Source organism: Arachis ipaensis, chromosome B10, assembly GCF_000816755.2.
Source record: "Arachis ipaensis cultivar K30076 chromosome B10, Araip1.1, whole genome shotgun sequence".
In the NCBI taxonomy this organism is placed as follows: domain Eukaryota; kingdom Viridiplantae; phylum Streptophyta; class Magnoliopsida; order Fabales; family Fabaceae; genus Arachis; species Arachis ipaensis.
In genome coordinates, this window is record NC_029794.2 from 39,021,218 (window position 1) to 39,029,599 (window position 8,382).

Genomic DNA, 8,382 nt, shown 5'->3' on the forward strand with positions numbered 1-8,382 from the left:
ACTTTAATAACTGATTTTAATATTCGAATAACATTTTTTATATTTTATAGCGTGATTATGGATTATGGGGATAGGGGCGAAACCCAATCTTGCATAAACATATTTATTCATCAAACACTAATAAAATTACCATCAATTTTTAAATTAGTAAGTGTTCATGTTTTGTACAAAGCCCAAAACTAGTGTTACAAGTTTTTGGTTAGGCCCAAAATCAAGTTTTAGCTTAGGCCCAACATTAAAGAATCGACAAAACCAATTCAACTAGGTATTTTTGAAATTAGTCTTTTATTCGATCCTTTTTTATATTAATTAAAAAAAACACTAAAACAAACACATCTAAAAAGATTTACAAATCTAAAAAAAAAAAAAAACTCTAAATATTCGAAATCAAATTTTCACTAGTAAAACTTTCTCTCCGTAAAAATCTAGAGCTGCAGCGCTCCTCATCTGTTGCTGTGTTCCTCTTCTCCTGCACCGTATTTCTCCCGCGACGATCTCCTCCTTCGATGACGTGTTTCTCCTTGGTGACATGCACCACCCCGGGCGACGTGCTCCTCCCCCGCGCCGCGCACCCCCTCGCCCTGTGCCTCCTTCTTCGATGCGCCTCTCCCGTCTCTGGTCTCCTCCCCTGCGTCGTTCTCCTTCTCCGTCTCTGATATTTCTGCTTGCATAATTTTGTATGATTTGCGGAGTTTTTATAATATAAATATAATTTGGATGTGCATAATTTCGGATGTGTTTATATTGTCTAATTAATTGTGGATGTGTTTGTGTTTCTGAATATTTTCGTATAAGATTTGTGTAATCAAACGATGAGTTTTGAATTTGTTTTAAAGGCGTTATACTTTTTGTTTGTTATTTTAAATGTGTCTTGGGCATATTTACGATTCTACATCAAATATCTGATTTTCAACACTCTTTTAATTTGGAATTTGAAATATTAATGTAATTTAGATGTGTTCATATTATTCATGTTAATATTAGATGTGTTTGTGTTTTTGGTGTGTCATTTTTAATTTTTCAAAAATTAAATTCAAGAGTATTCTTGTTCTTGAGTGTGTTCATTAGTTTAGAAATTTTGTTAGTAAAATTTGTGTTTAAAAAAAAACTTGAGTGAGTCAAAGAATTTATTATGTAAAAAAAAATAATTACATAAATTTTAGTTGTCTACAGAAAAATATTTGTCACTTACAATTTTAACCTCCATTATTTTCTCATTCAAAACAACCTAGCTAATAGTACATGTGTTGTTTGCAATTGAATTGGTGGTTGCTCTTCATTCTCCAAAGATTGTGGTTCATCATGTCGTCACTCTATAGGTGTGAAATTTGTGGCATAACGTTCTCCAGAAAAAAAAGATTATGTTGATCATCGTGATGAAAATCATCTTAATAATGAACGTGTTGTTTATCAATCTCATCAATCCCACAACACTGCATGCATTACTCATCCTCTGCAAATGAAGAATACAATCGCACCATGCAACTTTCATTAAAAAAACTAGTTATTATTCCCTAGCCAATATGTTACTATGTTAGATTCAACTGAAGTTTTATTTTTTTTTTTATTTGCAAGCAGGTTTATTATTTCATAGTTATTATTTCCCTAGCCAATATGTTACTATGTTCATAGCTTTTTCTGTATTGTAAATTCTTTCATGCTTAATTAGTTGTTTGTGAAAGTTTTTAATTTGTGTAAATTAAACAAATAGAGGCATTTCCATTAACTTCACTCTACTTCTGCTTTGATGTTTGGTTTTTTGGGCTTTGAGTTTTTTTTTATTCAATTTAACTCTACTCATTGATCACATTAAGTTTTCTATCATATTAAGTTTTCTATCATAAATTGGTGATGCAATTTTATGTTTCTGTGTTCATGAGTTAAATTTTAATATATTTTCATATATTTTTTTGATATATGAATGTACAACACTGATAAACTACTATTTTATGGTTTATCTTGTGTTCAATTGAGTGGTTTTTATCAAGTCCTTACCCACTTATTCATATGAGTTGCATGATATTACAATTCCTTCCTAGTTTTGTTCTATGGTTGAAAACTTGCTTCCTAGAAGTCTTTAATTTGTGTATTTTAATTCTCCTTCATACCATTCGATGCCGTGATCCGTGTGTTAAGTGTTTTAGGCTTTATAGGGCAGGAATGGCTTGGAGAATAGAGATGAAGCTTGCAAAAATGGAAGGAACACAAGAAACTAAGGAGATAACCAGTGAGCATCGACGCACACGCATGGCTCACGCGAGCGCGCGATATGGAGAAATTTGCAGTGACGCGTGCGCGTGCCTGACGCGTACGCATGGATTGGAGTTTGCACAAAGATGCGTGCGCATAGATGACGCGTACGCGTAACTGACGCGTACGCGTAACATGCGCGATCTGTAGAAATAACAAAAAATGATGGGGGCGATTTCGGGCCGAGTTTTGACCCAGTTTCCGGCCCAGAAACACAGACTAGAGTCAGGGAACATGCAGAGACTCAACACACATTCTCATTAGCATAGTTTTAGTTTTAGATCTGAATCTAGAGAGAAAAAACTACTCTTCCTCTAGATTTTCTTTACATTTATAGTTTTATAGTTTTATGCTTTCGCTTTGGATATTGAAGAGTCATCACCTCCGTTGAAGTTACTATTCTAGTTTGTTTTCTTATTCCCTTATTATTCCATATTCTTAATTCCTGTTTAGAGTTACAATTGGATTGTTTTTAGAATTTATTAATGCAAAGGATTACTTTTATTTTTAATTAATTTGTAGTTATTGTCTATCATGTCTCTTTTCTATTTCCTACTCCCAACAACGAAGATGGTATCCATGTTGATGGAGTAGACTCCCAACTTGACAAGGGAGTTGATTAAGAGGAGACACTTGAGTTGGAATGCTCAAGTGATTAGTTAAATTGGAAGTTATTGGCTAATTCTCTATTTACTAACGCTAGACCTTCCCAAGGGAGAGGACTAGGATCTGCGAATAAGAGTTAGCTCAATCACTTGACTTTCCTTTATTTAGTAAGGGTTAACTAAGTAAAAACAACAACCTCTTTATACTACACTTGAGAGAATTCTAACAAGGATAGAACTTCCAATTAATCATTCCCCCAGTCAAGGCTTTTTATTTTGAATAATATAAATCTCTTTTAATTTTCATTGCTTTAATTTACAATCATTTATTTGCCCATTGCCCAAACTCAAAATTCCCCAGAAAATTCCTGATTAATAAGATAACACCCTTTTTGTCAACTCGTTGGGAGACGACCTGGGATTCATACTCCCAGTATTTTTATTCTAATTTTGTGACAACCTTTCTAAATTGATGAGCGGATTTTAGCTGGTTAAGAACTATACTCGCAACGCTGTTCTTATATTATAATTTCTTAATTGGCCGACTTCGCCCCGCATCAATTTTTGGCGCCGTTGTCGGGTAGTTGCAATTGTGTGCTAAATTATTAATTAGTGTACATATTTTTAATTTTCGCGTATTTTATTTTATTTTATTACCATGAGCTGTATGTTTCTTTTATTGAATGACGTGTTCACTACCTGATCCGAGTTTAGCCGCATTTGATCCTGAAATTGAAAGAACTCTTTCACGTATTAGGCGACTTCGGTGTCGGTTAGCCTCTGAGGGCGGTGAAGTGATTGCTATCGATTCACCAGTCTCATCTGAGGGCAAATCTGAACCGCCATCTGAGGAAGAAACAAGATCCTTTACTACTAATTCAGTTGATTCACGTGCAGATAACATGGTAGCACCCAGGAGGATTACTCTCCAGGAAGCTGGAGCTCCAAATTATACACTGCAACTGTATCAAGTGCGTCATCCAAATCTGGCTGCAGATTTTGAACTGAAGACTGCACTAATCAACTTGATGCCCAAATTTCATGGCTTACCTGCTCAGGAGCCTATCAAGCACCTCAGGGATTTTCAGACAGCCTGTTCTACTGTTAGGCGTCATGGTGCAAATGAAACTTCTATTCTGTTAACCGCCTTCCCATTTTCCCTTGAGGGAAAGACGAGGGAGTGGTACTACTCCCAACCTAAAGCAACTGTTACCAACTGGGATACGCTCAGGAGAGAATTCTCGGAAAAATACTTTCCAGCTGAAGTTACAGATAGATTGAGGAAAGAGATTTCTTGCATCGTTCAAGGTGAATCGAAGACTCTCTATGAGTACTGGGAGCGCTTTAAGAACCTTTTGGACGCATGTCCCCATCATATGATTGACAAGTTGGTGTTGATCAGCTACTTCACTCAAGGCATAAAGCCTCGGGATAAGACTACATTGGATGGTTGAAGAACTGAAGATTGATGGTTTAGAAGTTAGAATAAATTCTCGTTGCAAGTATAGTTATTAAACCAATCAATCAACCTTTCTTACAAACATTTTGGTTGTCACAAGTAACAAACCCCTTTAAAATTGATAACCGAAGTATTTAAACCTCGGGTCGTCTTCTCAAGGAACTGTAGGGAAGTATGTTCTTATTATTGGTTATGAAGATTGTAAATTGGGGTTTTGAAAATAGGGAGCGAGTAATTTAAATTGTAATTAAAATAAGTAAATGACTGTAAAATAAACTTTTGGTAAGGTATGAGAAATTGGAAGTCCTATCCTAGTTATCCTTATCAATGGAGATGAGAATTGAATCTTAATCCCACTTAGTTAGCCTTTACTAAAGCAAGGGAAGATCAAGTGGATTAATTAGTCTGATCTTCAGGTTCTAGTCAATTCCTAAGAAAGGACTGGAATTATTGAAGTTCAATTCAATTAGCAAAGATAACAATTATTGATCACGTTGAGTTTGATAACTCCTAAGTTACTGATTTCTTAACCAAGACCAAAAGGGGAAAAGTAAATTTACTCGAATAAAAATATCTTCAGATTGGAAGTAACAGTAACATAAATAAAAGAGAGCAATCATAAATTGAAATACCTCAATAACATTAATTAAAAGAATAATATGTAACATAGAAAAGTTCATAAATTAAATTGAGAAAATAATTAATTAAAAGGAATGTTGAACCTGATAAAAATGGACAATCATGAAAGCAAGAAAAATCCTAAATCCTAATCCTAAGAGAGAGAGAGAGGAGAGAACCTCTCTCTAAAAACTACATCTAAATCATCAAAAGTAAATAATTGGAGACTCCCCTTTGAATGGATGTATTCTCCCACTTCATAACCTCTGATCTGTGCCTTCTGGACTTGGATTTGGGCCAAAAAGGGCTTTAGAAATTGCTGGGAGCGTTTTCTGTAATTTTTGGTGCATGGCCTCTGTCACTGGAGTTTTCCTTATCACGCGTCCGCTTCGATCATGCGTTCGCGTCATTTGCGTTTTGCTCGTGGCGCACGATCGCGTCAGTCACGCGTTCGCGTCGCTGTCTTTTCGCGCCAGGCATGCGGCCGCATCGTCCACGCGTTCGCGTCGCTACCAGTTTCTTCAGAAACTCCATTTTGTGCTTTCCTTCCATTTTTGTATGTTTCCTTTCCATCCTTTTAAGTCATTCTTGCCTTAGAAGATCTGAAACTACTCAACACACAAATCACGGCATCGAATGGTAATAAAGGGTAATTAAAATAATTATTCTTAAAGCATAGGAAACATGTTTTTCACATATATCACATAATAAGGAAGGGAAAATGAAACCATGCAATTAACATGAATAAGTGGGTGAAGAATTGAATAAATCACTTAAATTGGGCACAAAATATATCATAAAATATGGGTTTATCAATGGTGCTAGTAATGGTTCTCTGAAAAAGTACAAGACCGCAGATGAAGCATGGCAACTGATCAGCGACTTAGCTGAGTCCACTCGGAATCACAAGCACAGGAATAACCACTCAAAGGCTATTGCAGAGGTTTCCTCTAGCAGTGAGACTACTACCGTCACACAAGCTATATGTGAAATGACCAACCTACTGAAGCAGATGCAGTTAAATCAACAACAACCTCAGCCTCCCACACCACAACAAAGCCAACAGTTGGTCCCCCAAAGAGTATATGGAATTTGTGCTGATTATAGTCATAACACTGATGAGTGCCCGCAGCTCCAACAAGAAGACAATACTGTGGCAGCTACTCATAACTTCTATGACCGCCCGAATTAAGGATACAATCAACAAGGCGACAACTACAACTAAGGTGGGAACTATAACCAAGGGTGGCAGGACAACTCCAACCAGGGTTGGAGAGATAATTCCAACCATGGCTGGAGGGACAACTATAACAGAGGAGGCAGAGACAACAATGGAAATCAAAGATGGAACAACAACAACAGACAGCAGAATCAGAACCAGCCTTACAGAGCACCTCACCTAAGGCAGTCCCAAGGACCTCAGCACAACCAACAACAGGCCTCTCAGATCACTTATCCTCCTTTCTCATCAAATGATGAGATGCTTTGTTCTCTTGCACAAGGACAACAAGACATGCAGACTACACTGAACTCTACTCTAAATAGTCTGAATGCCACTTTACAAGATCTCGTCTCCCGGATAGATTCGTTACCTACTCCTACCAACCAGCCTTCAAGCTTCACTGGAATTCCTTCTCAACCCTTACCTAACCCCAAAGGTGGCATCAATGCCATCACTTTGAGGTCCAGAACCACACTGCAAGAGAGGAACCAGGAGGAGCCAAGCCCACAAGAACACGCCCCAGTTGAAGACTTGGTTGAAGTGGAAGATACTGAAGAGGAAGAGGTAGTACAAGACATGGTTGAAGAAGAAGTAGCTCAGCCAAGGAATGGAGCACCAAAGGATGCAGAAGCTGCAAGTGGTGTCATTCCTATTCCATTTCCACACCTTGCAAGGAAGTCTAGGAAGCAGATGGAACTTGATCCCAAAATGGTAGAAATTTTCAAAAAGGTTGAGGTAACTGTTCCCCTTTTTTATGTTATTCAATAAGTACCTAAATATGCAAATTTTCTGAAAGATTTATGCATACATAAAGATAAAATTAACGAATTAGAAACTATTCCTTTAGGTAGTTCTATATCTGCTTTAATGGGAGGTATATCTAAAAAATGTAGTGATCCAGGTCCATGCATGGTTAACTGTACCATTGGGGGTGTAATATTTTTTGACTGCATGTGTGATTTAGGAGCGTGTGTTAGTATAATGCCATTGTCTATATATGATGCTTTGAGGCTCCCTCTCTTAAAAAGGTCGGCAGCTCGTTTTGTGTTAGCAGATAAGAGTATTATTATAGTGGTTGGAATTGTTGAAGACGTGCTAGTGAGCATTAAGGGGCTCACATTTCCCATTGACTTCTATATCTTGGAAATGCCCCCTAATGACTCAGGAAGACCATCATCAATCCTGCTTGGGAGACCATTCCTGAAGACTTCGAAGTTCAAGCTGGATGCATTCTCAGGAACTTACTCCTTTGAGATAGATGGCAGAGCAGTGAATTTCAATTTAAATGAAGCTATGAATCACCCTCCGAAAGATCATTCTATCTTCCAGTGGGATATCATTGATGAAACTGTAGTTGAAGTTCACCAAGAAGAAGCAGAAGAGAGACACATGGAGCAAGGTCCGTGTGGGGATACCCTCTGAACACAATGAGGACACTTTGCTAATATCACTAGTTCCAGATAATCCAGAGCCTAGCCATGAGCAGAAATTGGAATTAAAGCCCCTTCCACCCCACCTCAAGTATGCTTACCTTGAGAATAATCAGAAGCTCCCAGTTATCATTGCAAGGGAACTCACTCCCCAACAGGAGGAGCAGCTGCTCAGTGTGCTGAGAAGACACAAGAAAGCAATTGGGTGGAGCTTGGCGGATATAGTAGGCATCAGCCCTCAAGTTTGCAAGCACAGAATATTCTTAGAAGAAGGAGCAAGGCCTGTCCGTCAACCCCAAAGAAGATTGAATCCCACCATCTTAGAAGTTGTTAAGAAAGAAGTGACCAGGCTGCTTGAAATAGATATCATTTACCCCATCTCAGATAGCGAATGGGTCAGTCCAGTACAAGTGGTGCCTAAGAAGTCTGGAGTCACAACAGTAAGGAATGAGCATAGAGAGCTCCTGACAACTAGAGTGCAAAATTCATGGAGAGTTTGCATTGATTATAGGCGTCTCAACCAAGCTACTCGCAAGGATCACTACCCCTTGCCATTTATTGATAATATGCTTGATCGCCTATCAGGTAAATCCCATTACTGCTTTTTAGATGGTTATACAGGCTATTTTTAAATTCATATAGCTCCTGAAGATCAGGAAAAGACTACTTTTACATGTCCCTTTGGAACGTATGCATACAAAAGATGCCTTTTGGCTTATGTAATGCACCGGCTACTTTCCAAAGATGCATGATGAGTATCTTTTCAGATCTTATTGAGAACTGTATGGAAGTTTTCAT